The sequence below is a fragment of the Ambystoma mexicanum genome, chromosome 5q (genome assembly GCF_040938575.1).
Source record: "Ambystoma mexicanum isolate Mex_15411 chromosome 5q, UKY_AmexF1_1, whole genome shotgun sequence".
Taxonomy (NCBI): Eukaryota; Metazoa; Chordata; class Amphibia; order Caudata; family Ambystomatidae; genus Ambystoma; species Ambystoma mexicanum.
The window spans coordinates 1,358,972,523-1,358,994,891 of NC_090933.1; positions in this window are offsets into that span (position 1 = coordinate 1,358,972,523).

Genomic DNA, 22,369 nt, shown 5'->3' on the forward strand with positions numbered 1-22,369 from the left:
GACATAAAATTTGACCCCCTGTCGGATATTACCTCTTTAGGAAACCCAACCCTGGTAAAAATACCAAGGAGGGCCTTAGCTACAGCCGGAGCTGTAACAGTCCTCATAGGAATTGCTTCAGGGAACCTAGTAGCATGGTCTACTACAACAAGTATAAACCTTTTGCCTGAAGAAGTTGGAGCATCAAGGGGACCAACAATGTCGATTCCTACCCTCTCAAATGGTACTCCCACCACAGGGAGAGGCACTAGAGGTGCCACGTTCTTGGATCCACTTTTACCAGAGGTTTGGCAAGTGTGGCAACTCTTGCAATACTTATCTACCTCAGCCCACATTTTAGGCCAATAAAGGTAGAGAGAGAGACTTTCCTTGGTCTTCTTGAAGCTCAAGTGACCAGCCAATGGTATCTCATGGGCTAGTTGCAAGAATTGGAGTCGGTTTGCTTGGGGCACTACAAGTCTTTTGTAGTCCCCAGGGGGTGACTCGGTTGGTTCACTATAGAAGAGGCCATCTTCCCAGTGTAACCTATACTTCCCAGGCTCTTGCCCTTCAAGCTGAGAAGCTGCCTGGTGGCGAAGACCTTCCAGAGTTGGACATTCTCTTTGTCCCTTACTGAAGTCTGCCCTTTGGGGTCCACCTTCTGCCAGTAACGACTGCAGCTCACGATGGCCCACAGGGTCAAGATCTCCAATGAGTTCCTGGCCTCCTACTAGATCTGAGTCCTCAGGCTCTAGTTCAACCACACAGGGCTGTACCTCTCTCTCAGCCTCAGCTGGAGAAGGAATCACAGGTATGATTTTTGCTAACCTAGGAGAATTCCTGGTTGGCAGCACTGGAGTGCTTTCTGCTGTCTTTTCCTTTGACGTCTTAGGTTTCCCCTATGCTTCTGGTTGCTTGGAAATAGCAGTTAGTAACTCCAGTGGGGTAGGAGTGATTTCCATCATCTCCTCAGGAGAGCCTCTTAAGGTCCTCTCCCTTGCAGGTCTGGTAAGCTCCTGTAATCTCTTACTAGGAGGTCTGGGAGTACTTGACACTACTCCCAGGTATTTCAGATCATTGGCCAACAGCACCCTTCCTGGTACTTCAGATTGGTATCCTGACAGTCATTTCATTGCACTGGATGAGAGCTGGTAATTGGGGAAGCATCTGCACAGGCCCTCCAGCTAACTTGGTGAGGCGTTTGGGTGCCTTAGCAACATCCTCCACCTTGAAAAAAGATTTGTCCACCACAGTTATGCTGGCCCCAGTGTCTCTAATGGCAGGAGTCTCCTGACCATTGACTAGGACACTGTCTTTATAATACTCTTTAGTATTAGGAGGGATAGAATTGTACACATCTAAATTCTGTTGTTCCCACAACCCAAGAGATACTAAAGATACACTAGCTGAGACTCCAATGGGGTCATCAGCCAGCATTTGAAAGTTTCCACTGACCATATGTACTTCCTCCTCTGGAGCGAAGGCTAAGGAGACAGGGTGGACCCCTGAAGGTTTACCCTTACATCTGGGATCCCCTTTCACATGATCAGTTGAGCCACAAACAAAACATTTCCCAAATGTCGCTATGAATAGTGGTTGGTTCTGACTTCCTTCTGGTCTGGGACCAGAAGGTACACTATTCTGATTAGGTTTCCCTTGTGGCTTACCCTTAGAATTTTGTTTGTGGCCCTCTTTGGAATTAGAATTATTTGAATTCTCTTTGGTGTCTTTCTTAGGCTGCTTTCCCTCATCCTTTTTCTGAGTTACCCCTGAATCGTTGTGAGTAGCCCTTTGGCAACCCACACGTCAGCAGCCTTAGCTAATTTCTTAGAATCTAATTCCTTTGAATCAGCCAAGTGCTGTCTGAGCTCAGGAGAGCAGACATCAAAAATAGACTCCAACATCACAAGATTTCTCATTCCTTCATAGGTGTTAACTCTATAACCCTTAATCCATCCCTCTAAGTTCTTCAAACATTCATTCACCCAAGTAGCCCAAGGGGTACTATCATGCTTTTTGAGGGTCCTAAACCTCTTAAGGTACTGGGAAGGAGTCTTCCCAAATCTAGCTATCAGAGCTAGCTTTACACATTCATAGTCCATCCTATCCACCTCCCCCAACTCCATTACCACATCAGATGCAACAGGAGGGAGCCTAGAGAATAACCAGGGGATCAACTGATTCCCTGTGATATCTTGGAGCCCATGATTGTATCCAAACATAGCAAGCCAATCTAATACATCCAACCTAGGTTCATACATACCCACAATCTCCTTAGGCATCCGAGGTCTTTTTGGACTGGAAGATCTAGAGGATTCGGGGAGAGAAGCATTTTCCAAAGACAATTTCTTCATCTCAAGCTCATGGTTGAGCTCCATTTCTTTGAGCCTTAGTTCTTGATGTCTCTGTTCAGTTTGGGCACTAATTCTTTTGAATTCAAGTTCAAGTCTCATTTTTTCTAGAGAGATAAATTCAGGACTTAATGTGGGACCTGGTAAAGGTCCAGTAGCTACAGGTTGAGGTCCTTGAGCAGGCAGAGGTCCAGAGGGGGTGAAATTGTTATCCTCCTCTTCCTCATCTGACTCAACAATAACATTTTCAACATTATCCTCATTACTGTTTGCCACATTTGCCGCAGTAGTAGGGCCTACAGCACCACTATCCAGACTTTGTTTCTCTAACAGTCTATCAATCATTTCTGTTTTCTTGCCTTTGACAGGAAGACCTTTCTGTCTGCACAAATCTTTAAGATAATCAGCAGTTTTTGCAAGGAGGGTCTCCTGACTATAACTTTCCATACTTGACTTTTCTAAAATAACTTTTTGTGATTGTTAACCTTGTGGTTATTTGCACCAAGGTACTAGTAGCACACTAATATGTAAATCGAATACTTTTATCCTCACCACTGTACACCAGTGTTTAGGCAGAATCCAGTGCAGTTCCCTTAGGGAGCACTACACCAGATTAGGACTACAGGTGAGAGCAATAAATCCCCTTTGGTATCAGTCTGTACCACAACGATTTAGTTGGTAGCTGTGGCTGAGCAGTCAGACTTATCTCAAGAGGGAGATGAGCAGTATTCAGGGTTTACACAATAGGCGGTACTGTACTATGGAGCAAGGAACCACTGACCAAAGCTTTGTATCAAAAAGAGAATATATTTATTCTATACACATCTAGTTTCAACACATAGATCACAGTTGATAAAGTAAGTTAAGTTTAGTCAAGGAAAAGCATATACAACTCCCTATTCAATTGTAGACAAGTTTGCGGTAGAGTGAAAACTGAGCAAAACGGCACAGTGAAAACCAACTACAAATGGCACTCTAGCAATTCAACAAAAGGGAGGGAAAGCACAAGTTAAACCGAAATATCTTCAGACACCCCCTAGCAACACTTCCCTGAAGTTTTGTGAACAAGTAAATCACAGTAACACTTTAGCAGAAAGATAAGTGAATGAAAACTGAGCAAAATGGCACTCCACAAGTTAAAACAGTAGGAAGGAAGAGGGGTTTAGAAGATTTTGGTGCATCAACACATTTCTCATTGAAAACCAATCTAGTGAGAGCAGATCTAACAAATCAGCCAGAGTCAATAGGCCTGAGCCAGAGTCAATGGTACAGGACCAAGAATTTAGGAGCAAAAATGTTCTTGTAGCTGCAGTCAAGTCTTTAGTAGAAAAATATTGAAGAGGTAGATGCGAGGCGAAAGACAATGTTAAGAGAGAGGGCGGCCGACCCCACAAGCAGTTAAAGGATTTAAAACACCTTTAGGGCTACTACGGAGAAAGGACGCCTGGCGGAACAATGTACCTTAAACGTGAAGAAGTGGCTCCTGTGGTGGCGGTTGTTCCTGGTAGTTCCTGCAGGTCAAGGGGTCCAACAGAGGAAGAGAGGCTCTCGTCGTGGAGGAAGGTTCGAGTTGCTGCACTACCCAGGGACGAAACTAGCCGCGATGCTGCCAAACGAAGTTTAAAAGGTAAGCTCCTTTTAATCGCGGTCCGGGTCGATCGCTGCCTGGCTATCCGGTCTCCAAGTGCTGGGCACTGTCGATTCGACCAAGGCAGGTCCGAGGAAGCGATAGGTGAACTGGTTGACCCCACCAGCTCAAGGGAAGGAGGCTCTTTCGCTGAAGATCTCCCCTCATCGTGTGGAAGAAAAGTGGTGAGACTATCCGGCAGGGCTTCACCGGTGGTGTAGATGCTGAAGATGTCTGTGGCTTCTCTCCCCTTTGGTTCCGTAGTTCCAGTGGCAACGTCTTGCTCTTCCAGCCCTGAGGGCCCTGCTTTTATGCAGAAAGAGACCCATTCATTCAGCCTAGCTGTCACTCACACAGTGGAGTGGTCTTCTTGGCGGGAGACCCTCCAGCCTATCAGGTTAGAGTGCGACCTGAGTTGCTGCGGCAACTCTGTCCAGGGGTTCTACTCCCCCTCCCAAACAACAGACCCACCCTAGATTCAGAGGCACCGAAAGGAGGGCTTTTTGGCAGAAGCCCGCCAAAAGAGCGATCAAAGGATCCCCGACCTGGGTTAGAAGTTTAGAGTAAGACACGAGAAAGAAATTATATCAAAGTTCTGGCAAATAAAACCTACCAGAGTAAATTTAATAATACAATAAACCGGCGGTATGTTAGAGGCTGTCAGTAAAAGTGTGAGCCTCGAACAATGGGAAAATCCCATAGGGAAATATTTCCGGTCGAATATAAAAGGTAGTAACCACTGCCACCAGCCAGAAACTTTGTAGAGGGGGACTTTAAGGTACCCTGTCGAAAATAAACATAGGGGAAAAACTATTAATCCCTTCCACTACTTCCATATTAAGATGGGTTTTACTGGTTTAGTGCATAGAGATTGACTAGTAAAGTCAATGGGGACTTTACATGCCCTGGGAGACAGTAGTCAGTCCCAGGGTATGGATTCTATGTTTGGGGGTTGCTACAACACCCATGTGTCACTGCACGGAGGGTGCTGTGTAACACATGTCCATAAAGATGGTTCCTATGGGTGAGAGAAAAGTTTGCATAGGCATTAAACACAAAAATAGCCTAGAACACACCTAGCAAAGATGCCTAATAGTGGGAAAAAGAGTCTCACTCTTAGCAGGTAAAAAGAAATAAACCCTTCAGATCCAGCAAAGCTGCTGGGGGACTTTATAGGTAAGGGAAATTAGCCATAAGTGAGAATTCTCCATAACACCTCAATACGTTAGAAAGCGTCTCCGCTCATCATTATCCGGGTTAGATCCCTTCTGACTATGTTGAAGCGTAAAATCGCGTGGTTCCTTGACTCCAGTCGTGTCCCCTCGAGTCAAGGAACCACGGGATTTTAAAGGGCACCTCTCTATATGCAATAAATCAATCACTTTGCAACCTGGGGCGCAGTCTCTTTTCTGGGTTATTTTTAAACTTTACCTGTTTTTGTGGTCTCTTTTGGCTAAACCACAACCCAGAGAGACGCGACCTACAGCACTAAACGGATTGGCTAAAAGGATACAGATAGTAGAGAGTTTAACATGTCGCCACGTTAGACCAGACCTAACTAGCCAAAAACTTTTGAAACTTGTCTTGAAACATGTTTTCATATCTAACAGAACATTCCCTCTATATTTAAGCAACAGTCGCCCATCTCAGTGCTGCTCGTTTGATCAACCTCAGGAATATGAAAGGCAAGTTCTGTCCCCAGAGAGGCTTGAATCTGTGATTTGCAAAACCAAAGGAGTGGGACCCGAGCAAAGAGAAGACATGGGTTCCCCTAGACCAGAGAGAGGCTGGAAAGTGTGGTCAAAACCCTATGAAAGGAATGTCCTGTGGCAGAATGGAGAGAGACCAGAGGAGAAAGAGCTAGAGGCAGGTAGATTACTCTGGAGGAGGAAGGAGAGAGAACATAGGAGAAAGAGCTAGAGGCAGGTAGATTACTCTGGAGGAGGAAGGAGAGAGGAGAGAGGAGAAAGAGCTAGAGGCAGGTAGATCACTCTGGAGGAGGAAAGAGAGAGGACAGAGGAGAAAGAGCTAGAGGCAGGTAGATTACTCTGGAGGAGGAAGGAGAGAGAACAGAGGAGAAAGAGCTAGAGGCAGGTAGATTACTCTGGAGGAGGAAGGAGAGGGACAGAGGAGAAAGAGCTAGAGGCAGGTAGATTACTCTGGAGGAGAAAGGAGAGAGAAAAGGGGAGAAAGAGCTAGAGGCAGGTAGATTACTCTGGAGGAGGAAGGAGCTAGACCAGAGGAGAAAGAGCTAGAGGCAGGTAGATTACTCTTGAGGAGGAAGGAGAGAGGACAGAGGAGAAAGAGCTAGAGGCAGGTAGATTACTCTGGAGGAGGAAGGAGAGAGGACAGAGGAGAAAGAGCTAGAGGCAGGTAGATTACTCTGGAGGAGGAAGGAGAGAGGACAGAGTAGAAAGAGCTAGAGGCAGGTAGATTACTCTGGAGGAGGAAGGAGAGAGGACAGAGGAGAAAGAGCTAGAGGCAGGCAGATTACTCTGGAGGAGGAAGGAGAGAGACCGGAAGAGAAAGAGCTAGAGGCAGGTAGATTACTCTGGAGGAGAAAGGAGAGAGAACAGGGGGGAAAGAACTAGAGGCAGGTAGATTACTCTGGAGGAGGAGTGAAAGGGAACAGAGGAGAAAGAGCTAAAGGCAGGTAGATTACTCTGGAGGAGGAAGGAGAGGGAACAGAGGAGAAAGAGCTAGAGGCAGGTAGATTACTCTGGAGGAGGAAGGAAAGAGAACAGAGGAGAAAGGGCTAGAGGCAGGTAGATTACTCTGGAGGAGGAAGGAGAGGGGACAGAGGGGAAAGAGCTAGAGGTGCATAGATTACTCTGGAGGAGGAAGGAGAGAGAACAGGGGAGAAATAGCTAGAGGCAGGTAGATTACTCTGGAGGAAGTAGGAGTGGGAACAGAGGAGAAAGATCTAGAGGCAGGTAGATTACTCTGGAGGAGGAAGGAGAGGGAACAGAGGAGAAAGAGCTAGAGGCAGGTAGATTACTCTGGAGGAGGAAGGAGTGGGAACAGAGGAGAAAGAGCTAGAGGCAGGTAGATTATTCTGGAGGAGGAAGGAGAGGGAACAGAGGAGAAAGAGCTAGAGGCAGATAGATTACTCTGGAGGAGGAAGGAGAGGGAACAGAGGAGAAAGAGCTAGAGGCAGGTAGTTTACTCTGGATGAGGAAGGAGAGAGAACAGAGGAGAAAGAGCTAGAGGCAGGTAGATTACTCTGGAGGAGGAAGGAGAGGGGACATAGGAGAAAGAGCTAGAGGAACGTAGATTACTCTGGAGGAGGAAGGAGAGAGAACAGGGGAGAAAGAGCTAGAGGCAGGTAGATTACTCTTGAGGAAGAAGGAGTGGGAACAGAGGAGAAAGAGCTAGAGGCAGGTAGATTACTCTGGAGGAAGAAGGTGAGGGAACAGAGGAGAAAGAGCTAAAGGCAGGTAGATTACTCTGGAGGAGGAAGGAGAGGGAACAGAGGAGAAAGAGCTAGAGGCAGGTAGTTTACTCTGGATGAGGAAGGAGAGAGAACAGAGGAGAAAGAGCTAGAGGCAGGTAGATTACTCTGGAGGAGGAAGGAGAGGGGACATAGGAGAAAGAGCTAGAGGCACGTAGATTACTCTGGAGGAGGAAGGAGAGAGAACAGGAGAGAAAGAGCTAGAGGCAGGTAGATTACTCTTGAGGAAGAAGGAGTGGGAACAGAGGAGAAAGAGCTAGAGGCAGGTAGGTTACTCCTGAGGAGGAAGGAGCAGAGGACAGAAGAGAAAGAGCTAGAGGCAGGTAGATTACTCTGGAGGAGGAAGGAGAGGGAACAGAGGAGAAAGAGCTAGAGGCAGGTATATTACTCTGGAGGAGGAAGGAGAGAGGAAAGAGGAGAAAGAGCTAGAGGCAGGTAGATTACTCTGGAGGAGGAAGGAGTGGGAACAGAGGAGAAAGAGCTAGAGGCAGGTAGATTACTCTGGAGGAGGAAGGAGAGGGAACAGAGGAGAAAGAGCTAGAGGCAGGTAGATTACTCTGGAGGAGGAAGGAGAGGGGACAGAGGGGAAAGAGCTAGAGGTGCATAGATTACTCTGGAGGAGGAAGGAGAGAGAACAGGGGAGAAATAGCTAGAGGCAGGTAGATTACTCTGGAGGAAGTAGGAGTGGGAACAGAGGAGAAAGATCTAGAGGCAGGTAGATTACTCTGGAGGAGGAAGGAGAGGGAACAGAGGAGAAAGAGCTAGAGGCAGGTAGATTACTCTGGAGGAGGAAGGAGTGGGAACAGAGGAGAAAGAGCTAGAGGCAGGTAGATTACTCTGGAGGAGGAAGGAGAGGGAACAGAGGAGAAAGAGCTAGAGGCAGATAGATTACTCTGGAGGAGGAAGGAGAGGGAACAGAGGAGAAAGAGCTAGAGGCAGGTAGTTTACTCTGGATGAGGAAGGAGAGAGAACAGAGGAGAAAGAGCTAGAGGCAGGTAGATTACTCTGGAGGAGGAAGGAGAGGGGACATAGGAGAAAGAGCTAGAGGAACGTAGATTACTCTGGAGGAGGAAGGAGAGAGAACAGGGGAGAAAGAGCTAGAGGCAGGTAGATTACTCTTGAGGAAGAAGGAGTGGGAACAGAGGAGAAAGAGCTAGAGGCAGGTAGATTACTCTGGAGGAAGAAGGTGAGGGAACAGAGGAGAAAGAGCTAAAGGCAGGTAGATTACTCTGGAGGAGGAAGGAGAGGGAACAGAGGAGAAAGAGCTAGAGGCAGGTAGTTTACTCTGGATGAGGAAGGAGAGAGAACAGAGGAGAAAGAGCTAGAGGCAGGTAGATTACTCTGGAGGAGGAAGGAGAGGGGACATAGGAGAAAGAGCTAGAGGCACGTAGATTACTCTGGAGGAGGAAGGAGAGAGAACAGGGGAGAAAGAGCTAGAGGCAGGTAGATTACTCTTGAGGAAGAAGGAGTGGGAACAGAGGAGAAAGAGCTAGAGGCAGGTAGGTTACTCCTGAGGAGGAAGGAGCAGAGGACAGAAGAGAAAGAGCTAGAGGCAGGTAGATTACTCCGGAGGAGGAAGGAGAGGGAACAGAGGAGAAAGAGCTAGAGGCAGGTATATTACTCTGGAGGAGGAAGGAGAGAGGAAAGAGGAGAAAGAGCTAGAAGCAGGTCGATTACTCTGGAGGAGGAAGGAGAGGGAACAGAGGAGAAAGAGCTAGAGGCAGGTAGATTACTCTGGAGGAGGAAGGAGAGGGAACGGAGAAGAAAGAGCTAGAGGCAGGTAGATTACTCTGGAGGAGGAAGGAGAGAGGACACAGGAGAAAGAGCTAGAGGCAGGTAGATTACTCTGGAGGAGGAAGGAGAGAGAACAGGGGAGAAAGAGCTAGAGCCAGGTATATTTATCTGGAGGAAGAAGGAGAGGGAACAGAGGAGAAAGAGCTAAAGGCAGGTAGATTACTCTGGAGGAAGAAGGGGTGGGAACAGAGGAGAAAGAGCTAGAGGCAGGTAGATTACTTTGGAGGAGGAAGGAGAGGGAACAGAGGAGAAAGAGCTAGAGGCAGGTAGATTACACTGGAGGAAGAAGGGGTGGGAACAGAGGAGAAAGAGCTAGAGGCAGGTAGATTACTTTGGAGGAGGAAGGAGAGGGAACAGAGGAGAAAGAGCTAGAGGCAGGTAGATTACTCTGGAGGAGGAAGGAGAGGGGACAGAGGAGAAAGAGCTAGAGGTGCATAGATTACTCTGGAGGAGGAAGGAGAGAGAACAGGGGAGAAAGAGCTAGAGGCAGGTAGATTACTCTGGAGGAAGTAGGAGTGGGAACAGAGGAGAAAGAGGTAGAGGCAGGTAGATTACTCTGGAGGAGGAAGGAGAGGGAACAGAGGAGAAAGAGCTAGAGGCAGGTAGATTACTCTGGAGGAGGAAGGAGTGGGAACAGAGGAGAAAGAGCTAGAGGCAGGTAGATTACTCTGGAGGAGGAAGGAGAGGGAACAGAGGAGAAAGAGCTAGAGGCAGGTAGATTACTCTGGAGGAGGAAGGAGAGGGAACAGAGGAGAAAGAGCTAGAGGCAGGTAGTTTACTCTGGATGAGGAAGGAGAGAGAACAGAGGAGAAAGAGCTAGAGGCAGGTAGATTACTCTGGAGGAGGAAGGAGAGGGGGCAGAGGAGAAGAGCTAGAGGCGCATAGATTACTCTGGAGGAGGAAGGAGAGAGAACAGGGGAGAAAGAGCTAGAGGCAGGTAGATTACTCTTGAGGAAGAAGGAGTGGGAACAGGGGAGAAAGAGCTAGAGGCAGGTAGGTTACTCCTGAGGAGGAAGGAGCAGAGGACAGAAGAGAAAGAGCTAGAGGCAGGTAGATTACTCTGGAGGAGGAAGGAGAGGGAACAGAGGAGAAAGAGCTAGAGGCAGGTATATTACTCTGGAGGAGGAAGGAGAGAGGAAAGAGGAGAAAGAGCTAGAAGCAGGTCGATTACTCTGGAGGAGGAAGGAGAGAGGACAGAGGAGAAAGAGCTAGAAGCAGGTCGATTACTCTGGAGGAGGAAGGAGAGAGAACAGAGGAGAAAGTGCTAGAGGCAGGAAGATTACTCTGGAGGAGGAAGGAGAGGGAACGGAGAAGAAAGAGCTAGAGGCAGGTAGATTACTCTGGAGGAGGAAGGAGAGAGGACACAGGAGAAAGAGCTAGAGGCAGGTAGATTACTCTGGAGGAGGAAGGAGAGAGAACAGGGGAGAAAGAGCTAGAGCCAGGTATATTTATCTGGAGGAAGAAGGAGTGGGAACAGAGGAGAAAGTGCTAGAGGCAGGTAGATTACTCTGGAGGAGGAAGGTGAGGGAACAGAGGAGAAAGAGCTAAAGGCAGGTAGATTACTCTGGAGGAGGAAGGTGAGGGAACAGAGGAGAAAGAGCTAAAGGCAGGTAGATTACTCTGGATGAGGAAGGAGAGAGAACAGGGGAGAACGAGCTAGAGGCAGGTAGATTACTCTGGAGGAAGTAGGAGTGGGAACAGAGGAGAAAGAGCTAGAGGCAGGTAGATTACTCTGGAGGAGGAAGGAGAGGGAACAGAGGAGAAAGAGCTAGAGGTGCATAGATTACTCTGGAGGAGGAAGGAGAGAGACCAGGGGAGAAAGAGCTAGAGGCAGGTAGATTACTCTGGAGGAAGTAGGAGTGGGAACAGAGGAGAAAGAGCTAGAGGCAGGTAGATTACTCTGGAGGAGGAAGGAGAGGGAACAGAGGAGAAAGAGCTAGAGGCAGGTAGATTACTCTGGAGGAGGAAGGAGTGGGAACAGAGGAGAAAGAGCTAGAGACAGGTAGATTACTCTGGAGGAGGAAGGAGAGGGAACAGAGGAGAAAGAGCTAGAGGCAGGTAGTTTACTCTGGAGGAGGAAAGAGAGGGGACAGAGGAGAAAGAGCTAGAGGCGCGTAGATTACTCTGGAGGAGGAAGGAGAGAGAACAGGGGAGAAAGAGCTAGAGGCAGATAGATTACTCTGGAGGAGGAAGGAGAGGGAACAGAGGAGAAAGAGCTAGAGGCAGGTAGATTACTCTGGAGGAGGAAGGAAAGAGAACAGAGGAGAAAGGGCTAGAGGCAGGTAGATTACTCTGAAGGAGGAAGGAGAGGGGACAGAGGGGAAAGAGCTAGAGGTGCATAGATTACTCTGGAGGAGGAAGGAGAGAGAACAGGGGAGAAATAGCTAGAGGCAGGTAGATTACTCTGGAGGAAGTAGGAGTGGGAACAGAGGAGAAAGATCTAGAGGCAGGTAGATTACTCTGGAGGAGGAAGGAGAGGGAACAGAGGAGAAAGAGCTAGAGGCAGGTAGATTACTCTGGAGGAGGAAGGAGTGGGAACAGAGGAGAAAGAGCTAGAGGCAGGTAGATTATTCTGGAGGAGGAAGGAGAGGGAACAGAGGAGAAAGAGCTAGAGGCAGATAGATTACTCTGGAGGAGGAAGGAGAGGGAACAGAGGAGAAAGAGCTAGAGGCAGGTAGTTTACTCTGGATGAGGAAGGAGAGAGAACAGAGGAGAAAGAGCTAGAGGCAGATAGATTACTCTGGAGGAGGAAGGAGAGGGAACAGAGGAGAAAGAGCTAGAGGCAGGTAGATTACTCTGGAGGAGGAAGGAGAGGGGACATAGGAGAAAGAGCTAGAGGAACGTAGATTACTCTGGAGGAGGAAGGAGAGAGAACAGGGGAGAAAGAGCTAGAGGCAGGTAGATTACTCTTGAGGAAGAAGGAGTGGGAACAGAGGAGAAAGAGCTAGAGGCAGGTAGATTACTCTGGAGGAAGAAGGTGAGGGAACAGAGGAGAAAGAGCTAAAGGCAGGTAGATTACTCTGGAGGAGGAAGGAGAGGGAACAGAGGAGAAAGAGCTAGAGGCAGGTAGTTTACTCTGGATGAGGAAGGAGAGAGAACAGAGGAGAAATAGCTAGAGGCAGGTAGATTACTCTGGAGGAGGAAGGAGAGGGGACATAGGAGAAAGAGCTAGAGGCACGTAGATTACTCTGGAGGAGGAAGGAGAGAGAACAGGGGAGAAAGAGCTAGAGGCAGGTAGATTACTCTTGAGGAAGAAGGAGTGGGAACAGAGGAGAAAGAGCTAGAGGCAGGTAGGTTACTCCTGAGGAGGAAGGAGCAGAGGACAGAAGAGAAAGAGCTAGAGGCAGGTAGATTACTCTGGAGGAGGAAGGAGAGGGAACAGAGGAGAAAGAGCTAGAGGCAGGTATATTACTCTGGAGGAGGAAGGAGAGAGGAAAGAGGAGAAAGAGCTAGAGGCAGGTAGATTACCCTGGAGGAGGAAGGAGTGGGAACAGAGGAGAAAGAGCTAGAGGCAGGTAGATTACTCTGGAGGAGGAAGGAGAGGGAACAGAGGAGAAAGAGCTAGAGGCAGGTAGATTACTCTGGAGGAGGAAGGAGAGGGGACAGAGGGGAAAGAGCTAGAGGTGCATAGATTACTCTGGAGGAGGAAGGAGAGAGAACAGGGGAGAAATAGCTAGAGGCAGGTAGATTACTCTGGAGGAAGTAGGAGTGGGAACAGAGGAGAAAGATCTAGAGGCAGGTAGATTACTCTGGAGGAGGAAGGAGAGGGAACAGAGGAGAAAGAGCTAGAGGCAGGTAGATTACTCTGGAGGAGGAAGGAGTGGGAACAGAGGAGAAAGAGCTAGAGGCAGGTAGATTACTCTGGAGGAGGAAGGAGAGGGAACAGAGGAGAAAGAGCTAGAGGCAGATAGATTACTCTGGAGGAGGAAGGAGAGGGAACAGAGGAGAAAGAGCTAGAGGCAGGTAGTTTACTCTGGATGAGGAAGGAGAGAGAACAGAGGAGAAAGAGCTAGAGGCAGGTAGATTACTCTGGAGGAGGAAGGAGAGGGGACATAGGAGAAAGAGCTAGAGGAACGTAGATTACTCTGGAGGAGGAAGGAGAGAGAACAGGGGAGAAAGAGCTAGAGGCAGGTAGATTACTCTTGAGGAAGAAGGAGTGGGAACAGAGGAGAAAGAGCTAGAGGCAGGTAGATTACTCTGGAGGAAGAAGGTGAGGGAACAGAGGAGAAAGAGCTAAAGGCAGGTAGATTACTCTGGAGGAGGAAGGAGAGGGAACAGAGGAGAAAGAGCTAGAGGCAGGTAGTTTACTCTGGATGAGGAAGGAGAGAGAACAGAGGAGAAAGAGCTAGAGGCAGGTAGATTACTCTGGAGGAGGAAGGAGAGGGGACATAGGAGAAAGAGCTAGAGGCATGTAGATTACTCTGGAGGAGGAAGGAGAGAGAACAGGGGAGAAAGAGCTAGAGGCAGGTAGATTACTCTTGAGGAAGAAGGAGTGGGAACAGAGGAGAAAGAGCTAGAGGCAGGTAGGTTACTCCTGAGGAGGAAGGAGCAGAGGACAGAAGAGAAAGAGCTAGAGGCAGGTAGATTACTCCGGAGGAGGAAGGAGAGGGAACAGAGGAGAAAGAGCTAGAGGCAGGTATATTACTCTGGAGGAGGAAGGAGAGAGGAAAGAGGAGAAAGAGCTAGAAGCAGGTCGATTACTCTGGAGGAGGAAGGAGAGGGAACAGAGGAGAAAGAGCTAGAGGCAGGTAGATTACTCTGGAGGAGGAAGGAGAGGGAACGGAGAAGAAAGAGCTAGAGGCAGGTAGATTACTCTGGAGGAGGAAGGAGAGAGGACACAGGAGAAAGAGCTAGAGGCAGGTAGATTACTCTGGAGGAGGAATGAGAGAGAACAGGGGAGAAAGAGCTAGAGCCAGGTATATTTATCTGGAGGAAGAAGGAGAGGGAACAGAGGAGAAAGAGCTAAAGGCAGGTAGATTACTCTGGAGGAAGAAGGGGTGGGAACAGAGGAGAAAGAGCTAGAGGCAGGTAGATTACTTTGGAGGAGGAAGGAGAGGGAACAGAGGAGAAAGAGCTAGAGGCAGGTAGATTACACTGGAGGAAGAAGGGGTGGGAACAGAGGAGAAAGAGCTAGAGGCAGGTAGATTACTTTGGAGGAGGAAGGAGAGGGAACAGAGGAGAAAGAGCTAGAGGCAGGTAGATTACTCTGGAGGAGGAAGGAGAGGGGACAGAGGAGAAAGAGCTAGAGGTGCATAGATTACTCTGGAGGAGGAAGGAGAGAGAACAGGGGAGAAAGAGCTAGAGGCAGGTAGATTACTCTGGAGGAAGTAGGAGTGGGAACAGAGGAGAAAGAGGTAGAGGCAGGTAGATTACTCTGGAGGAGGAAGGAGAGGGAACAGAGGAGAAAGAGCTAGAGGCAGGTAGATTACTCTGGAGGAGGAAGGAGTGGGAACAGAGGAGAAAGAGCTAGAGGCAGGTAGATTACTCTGGAGGAGGAAGGAGAGGGAACAGAGGAGAAAGAGCTAGAGGCAGGTAGATTACTCTGGAGGAGGAAGGAGAGGGAACAGAGGAGAAAGAGCTAGAGGCAGGTAGTTTACTCTGGATGAGGAAGGAGAGAGAACAGAGGAGAAAGAGCTAGAGGCAGGTAGATTACTCTGGAGGAGGAAGGAGAGGGGACATAGGAGAAAGAGCTAGAGGCACGTAGATTACTCTGGAGGAGGAAGGAGAGAGAACAGGGGAGAAAGAGCTAGAGGCAGGTAGATTACTCTTGAGGAAGAAGGAGTGGGAACAGAGGAGAAAGAGCTAGAGGCAGGTAGGTTACTCCTGAGGAGGAAGGAGCAGAGGACAGAAGAGAAAGAGCTAGAGGCAGGTAGATTACTCCGGAGGAGGAAGGAGAGGGAACAGAGGAGAAAGAGCTAGAGGCAGGTATATTACTCTGGAGGAGGAAGGAGAGAGGAAAGAGGAGAAAGAGCTAGAAGCAGGTCGATTACTCTGGAGGAGGAAGGAGAGGGAACAGAGGAGAAAGAGCTAGAGGCAGGTAGATTACTCTGGAGGAGGAAGGAGAGGGAACGGAGAAGAAAGAGCTAGAGGCAGGTAGATTACTCTGGAGGAGGAAGGAGAGAGGACACAGGAGAAAGAGCTAGAGGCAGGTAGATTACTCTGGAGGAGGAATGAGAGAGAACAGGGGGGAAAGAGCTAGAGCCAGGTATATTTATCTGGAGGAAGAAGGAGAGGGAACAGAGGAGAAAGAGCTAAAGGCAGGTAGATTACTCTGGAGGAAGAAGGGGTGGGAACAGAGGAGAAAGAGCTAGAGGCAGGTAGATTACTTTGGAGGAGGAAGGAGAGGGAACAGAGGAGAAAGAGCTAGAGGCAGGTAGATTACACTGGAGGAAGAAGGGGTGGGAACAGAGGAGAAAGAGCTAGAGGCAGGTAGATTACTTTGGAGGAGGAAGGAGAGGGAACAGAGGAGAAAGAGCTAGAGGCAGGTAGATTACTCTGGAGGAGGAAGGAGAGGGGACAGAGGAGAAAGAGCTAGAGGTGCATAGATTACTCTGGAGGAGGAAGGAGAGAGAACAGGGGAGAAAGAGCTAGAGGCAGGTAGATTACTCTGGAGGAAGTAGGAGTGGGAACAGAGGAGAAAGAGGTAGAGGCAGGTAGATTACTCTGGAGGAGGAAGGAGAGGGAACAGAGGAGAAAGAGCTAGAGGCAGGTAGATTACTCTGGAGGAGGAAGGAGTGGGAACAGAGGAGAAAGAGCTAGAGGCAGGTAGATTACTCTGGAGGAGGAAGGAGAGGGAACAGAGGAGAAAGAGCTAGAGGCAGGTAGATTACTCTGGAGGAGGAAGGAGAGGGAACAGAGGAGAAAGAGCTAGAGGCAGGTAGTTTACTCTGGATGAGGAAGGAGAGAGAACAGAGGAGAAAGAGCTAGAGGCAGGTAGATTACTCTGGAGGAGGAAGGAGAGGGGGCAGAGGAGAAGAGCTAGAGGCGCATAGATTACTCTGGAGGAGGAAGGAGAGAGAACAGGGGAGAAAGAGCTAGAGGCAGGTAGATTACTCTTGAGGAAGAAGGAGTGGGAACAGGGGAGAAAGAGCTAGAGGCAGGTAGGTTACTCCTGAGGAGGAAGGAGCAGAGGACAGAAGAGAAAGAGCTAGAGGCAGGTAGATTACTCTGGAGGAGGAAGGAGAGGGAACAGAGGAGAAAGAGCTAGAGGCAGGTATATTACTCTGGAGGAGGAAGGAGAGAGGAAAGAGGAGAAAGAGCTAGAAGCAGGTCGATTACTCTGGAGGAGGAAGGAGAGAGGACAGAGGAGAAAGAGCTAGAAGCAGGTCGATTACTCTGGAGGAGGAAGGAGAGAGAACAGAGGAGAAAGTGCTAGAGGCAGGAAGATTACTCTGGAGGAGGAAGGAGAGGGAACGGAGAAGAAAGAGCTAGAGGCAGGTAGATTACTCTGGAGGAGGAAGGAGAGAGGACACAGGAGAAAGAGCTAGAGGCAGGTAGATTACTCTGGAGGAGGAAGGAGAGAGAACAGGGGAGAAAGAGCTAGAGCCAGGTATATTTATCTGGAGGAAGAAGGAGTGGGAACAGAGGAGAAAGTGCTAGAGGCAGGTAGATTACTCTGGAGGAGGAAGGTGAGGGAACAGAGGAGAAAGAGCTAAAGGCAGGTAGATTACTCTGGAGGAGGAAGGTGAGGGAACAGAGGAGAAAGAGCTAAAGGCAGGTAGATTACTCTGGATGAGGAAGGAGAGAGAACAGGGGAGAACGAGCTAGAGGCAGGTAGATTACTCTGGAGGAAGTAGGAGTGGGAACAGAGGAGAAAGAGCTAGAGGCAGGTAGATTACTCTGGAGGAGGAAGGAGAGGGAACAGAGGAGAAAGAGCTAGAGGTGCATAGATTACTCTGGAGGAGGAAGGAGAGAGACCAGGGGAGAAAGAGCTAGAGGCAGGTAGATTACTCTGGAGGAAGTAGGAGTGGGAACAGAGGAGAAAGAGCTAGAGGCAGGTAGATTACTCTGGAGGAGGAAGGAGAGGGAACAGAGGAGAAAGAGCTAGAGGCAGGTAGATTACTCTGGAGGAGGAAGGAGTGGGAACAGAGGAGAAAGAGCTAGAGACAGGTAGATTACTCTGGAGGAGGAAGGAGAGGGAACAGAGGAGAAAGAGCTAGAGGCAGGTAGTTTACTCTGGAGGAGGAAAGAGAGGGGACAGAGGAGAAAGAGCTAGAGGCGCGTAGATTACTCTGGAGGAGGAAGGAGAGAGAACAGGGGAGAAAGAGCTAGAGGCAGATAGATTACTCTGGAGGAGGAAGGAGAGGGAACAGAGGAGAAAGAGCTAGAGGCAGGTATATTACTCTGGGAGTATAGAGTGTATAGGAGTATAGAGAGTATAGAGAGTATAGGAGTATATAGAGTATAGGAGTATAGAGAGTATAGATTACTCTGGAGGAGGAAGGAGAGGGAACAGATGAGAAAGAGCTAGAGGGAGGTATATTACTCTTGAGGAAGAGGGAGAGGGAACAGGGGAGAAAGAGCTAGAGGCAGGTAGATTACTCTGGAGGAGGAAGGAGAGAGTACAGAGGAGAAAGAGCTAGAGACAGGTAGATTACTCTGGAGGATGGAGGAGAGGGAACAGAGGAGAAAGAGCTAGAGGCAGGTAGATTACTCTGGAGGAGGAAGGAGAGGGAACAGAGGAGAAAGAGCTAGAGGCAGGTATATTACTCTGGAGGAGGAAGGAGAGAGGACAGAGGAGAAAGAGCTAGAGGCAGGTAGATTAATCTGGAGGAGGAAGGAGAGAGAACAGAGGAGAAAGAGCTAGAGGCAGGTAGATTACTCTGGAGGAGGAAGGAGAGGGAACAGAGGAGAAAGAGCTAGAGGCAGGTAGATTACTCTGGAGGAGAAAGGAGAGAGGACAGAGGAGAAAGAGCTAGAGGCAGGTAGATTACTCTGGAGGAAGAAGGAGAAAGAACAGAGGAGAAAGAGCGAGAGGCAGGTAGATTATTCTGGAGGAGGAAGGAGCAGAGGACAGAGGATAAAGAGCTAAAGGCAGGTAGATTACTCTGGAGTAGGAAGCAGCAGAGGAAAGGAGGTCATTGGAGTAAGGTAAAGAATGAGACTTGAAAGAGAGAAGAGAGAGGTCGGCATGGGAGATAGAAGGTGGGGAGGAAGAACATCAAGAGGGTAGGATGAGAAAGACACTGGTAGCTGGGGTCAGATAAACCAGGAGCTGGGAACAAGAGAAGCCACAGAGCCTTAAAAGAGAGAGGCCGATGAGACTAGAGAGAGGCAGCAGAGGCTGGGAAGAGGGATACCCAGCAAACAAACACTAGAACAGCTCTGGAAGTTGGGGGGAGAAAGGCCCAGGAGGCTGCGAGAGAAAATAAAGGAGGTAGTAAAGTGGGGGAGGGCATTTAAAGACCAGGTGAATGGGAAGTGGTGGAGAGAAGTGCATCAGGTGCGAGAGGATGGGATGTAGGTGATTTTACCGAAAATAAGTGTTTGAATATGCAAAGATTTCAAAAATGACTATTGATAAGTGATCGAAAAGGTGATGTTTTCAAAATTAGCCATAATGTAGAAAAATGTAATGAATATTCATTTTTTAAATACATAAATAATAAAATCAGGAAAAATGCAACACGGAATGCCATACAATGACAAATGACAAAAATCTGCAGTAATAATATGTTGCTATTATGCACTGCTACACGCTGATAACAGAGTAGTGACATACGTACAGTTCACACATAGCTCCTTCCCTGCAGCTGGCGTGCTTCTATGCACCAGTGGATGGTGACATATGGAGTTTTGCCATTGCATACCTCACCCAAAATCTGTAACTGCCCGCTCAGCAGCGCTGTCAGCAGAGGTGTAGGCGTGGCCCACCCACAATCTGTAGCTGCCCCCTCAGCAGCGCCGTCACCAGAGGTGTAGGCGTGGCCCACCCACAATCTGTAACTGCCCCCTCAGCAGCGCCGTCACCAGAGGTGTAGACAAGGCCCACCCACAATCTGTAACTGCCCGCTCAGCAGCGCTGTCAGCAGAGGTGTAGGCGTGGCCCACCCACAATCTGTAACTGCCCGCTCAGCAGCGCTGTCACCAGAGGTGTAGGCATGGCCCACCCACAATCTGTAGCTGCCCCCTCAGCAGCGCCATCACCAGAGGTGCATACATGCCCCACCCACAATCTGTAACTGCCCCCTCAGCAGCGCCGTCACCAGAGGTGCAGACGTGGCCCACCCACAATCTGTAACTGCCCCCTCAGCAGCGCCGTCACCAGAGGTGCAGACATGGCCCACCCACAATCTGAAACTGCCCGCTTAGGACCGCTGTCACCAGAGGTGTAGGCGTGGCCCAGCCACAATCTGTAACTGCCCCCTCAGCAGCGCCTTCACCAGAGGTGCAGACATGCCCCAACCACAATCTGTAACTGCCCCCTCAGCAGCGCCGTCACCAGACGTGTAGACAAGGCCACCCACAATATGTAACTGCCCGCTCAGCAGCGCTGTCACCAGAGGTGTAGGCGTGGGCCACCCACAATCTGTAGCTGCCCCCTCAGCAGCGCTGTCAGCAGAGGTGTAGGCGTGGCCCACCCACAATCTGTAACTGCCCCCTCAGCAGCGCCGTCACCAGAGGTGTAGACAAGGCCCACCCACAATCTGTAACTGCCCGCTCAGCAGCGCTGTCAGCAGAGGTGTAGGCGTGGCCCACCCACAATCTGTAACTGCCCGCTCAGCAGCGCTGTCACCAGAGGTGTAGGCATGGCCCACCCACTATCTGTAGCTGCCCCCTCAGCAGCGCCGTCACCAGAGGTGCATACATGCCCCACCCACAATCTGTAACTGCCCGCTTAGCAGCGCTGTCACCAGAGGTGTAGGCGTGGCCCACCCACAATCTGTAACTGCCCACTCAGCAGCGCCGTCACCAGAGGTGCAGACGTGGCCCACCCACAATCTGTAAGTCCCCCCTCAGCAGCGCCGTGTGGCATTTACAGCTGCTGACGTCACTGCGCTGGGCCCAAATACATTGGCTTCAGGCCCCACTTGCTACACAATCCTGGCAACGCCTCTGACTGGCACCCTGCATTAACCACGGGTGCCAAGTGTCGAGGTAACTACATAACACCTTGCCATTCTGACACGCGGGATTCTTTTGGCAAATGTCCAAGAATGTGACCGCAAAGGCAAGTGCCATCAGTTTAAACACTGCACTGGTCCCCGGCGTGCGGCAGGAGCCCGCGCAGGCTCTATTACCTTTACATGACCATGACTCATGCATGTTCCTGTGTTTTATAGCAGCCGTGTAACTGCAGCGGAAAGCAGGAGGTGACAGCACGACGCAGGGGGACATGAATTGAGATGTGCAGACAATATTCATAGACATTGTAGATTTCAAATAAATAATTTTCGGAAAAGTGGAATTCAGTCAAATTGCATTCAGTGTCTTATACAGAAACGGGAGGATGTGCTACATATGGTAGGAGTATAGAGAGTACAGAGCGTATAGGAGTATAGGAGTATAGAGTATAGGAGTATAGAGAGTATAGGAGTATAAAGCGTGTAGAGTGAATAGGAGAATAGAGAGTATAGGAGTATATAGAGTATAGGAGTATAGAGAGTATAGGAGTATAGGATTATAGAGAGTATAGAAGTATAGAGAGTATAGGAGTATACAGAGTGTAGAGAGAATAGGAGAATAGAGAGTATAGGAGTATAGAGTTTAGGAGTATAGCAGTATATAGAGTAAAGGAGTATAGAGAGTATAGGAGTATAGGATTATAGAGAGTATAGGAGTATAGAGAGTATAGAGAGTATAGGAGTATAGAGAGTATAGGGGTATAGAGAGTATAGGAGTATAGAGAGCATAGGAGTATAGGAGTATATAGAGTATAGGAGTATAGAGAATATAGGAGTATAGAGAGTATAGAGAGTGTAGGAGTATAGAGAGTATAGAGAGTATAGGAGTATAGGAGTATAGAGAGTATAGGAGTATAGAGAGTATAAGAGTATAGAGTAAAGGAGTATAGGAGTATAGGAGTATAAAGAGTTAGGAGTATAGAGAGAGGACGAGTATAGGAGTACAGAGAGTGTAGGAGTATAGAGAGTATAGAGAGTACAGGTGTATAGAGAGTATAGAGAGTATAGGAGTATAGGAGTATATAGAGTATGGGAGTATAGAGAGTATAGGAGTATAGGAGTATAGGAGGATAGAAGTATAGAGAGTATAGAGAGTATAGGAGTATAGGAGTATAGAGAGTATAGGAGTATAGAGAGTATAGGAGTATAGGAGTATAGAGAGTATAGGAGTATAGAGAGTATAGAGAGTGTAGGAGTATAGAGAGTATAGAGAGTATAGGAGTATAGAGAGTATAGAGAGTATAGGAGTATAGGAGTATAGAGAGTATAGGAGTATAGGAGTATAGAGAGTATAGACAGTATAGGAGTATAGGAGTATAGAGAGTATAGAGAGTATAGGAGTATAGAGAGTATAGAGAGTATAGGACTATAGAGGGTATAGAGAGTATAGGAGTATAGGAGTATATTGAGAATAGGAGTATAGAGAGTATAGAGAGAGTAGGAGTATAGAGAGTATATAGAGTATAGGAACATAGAGAGTATAGGGGTATAGGAGTATATAGAGTATAGGAGTATAGAGAGTATAGGAGTATAGGAGTATATCGAGTATAGGAGTATAGAGAGTATAGGAGTATAGAGAGTATATAGAGTATAGGAGTATAGGAGTATATAGAGTATAGGAGTATAGAGAGTGTAGGAGTATAGAGAGTATATAGCGTGTAGGAGTATAGAGAGTATAGGAGTATAGAGAGTATTAGAGTATAGAGAGTATAGGAGTATAGGAGTATAGAGAGTATAGAGAGTATAGGAGTATAGAAGTATAGAGAGTATATGAGTATAGAGAGTATAGGAGTATAGGAGTATATAGAGTATAGAGTATAGAGTATAGAGAGTATAGAGAGTGTGGGAGTATAGAGAGTATAGGAGTATAGAGAGTATAGGAGTATAGAGAGTATAGAGAGTATAGGCAGTATAGGAGCATAGAGAGTATAGAGAGTATAGAGAGTATAAAGAGTGTAGGAGTATAGAGAGTATAGGAGTATAGAGAGTATAGAGAGCATAGGAGTATAGAGAGTATAGGAGTATAGAGAGTATAGAGAGTATA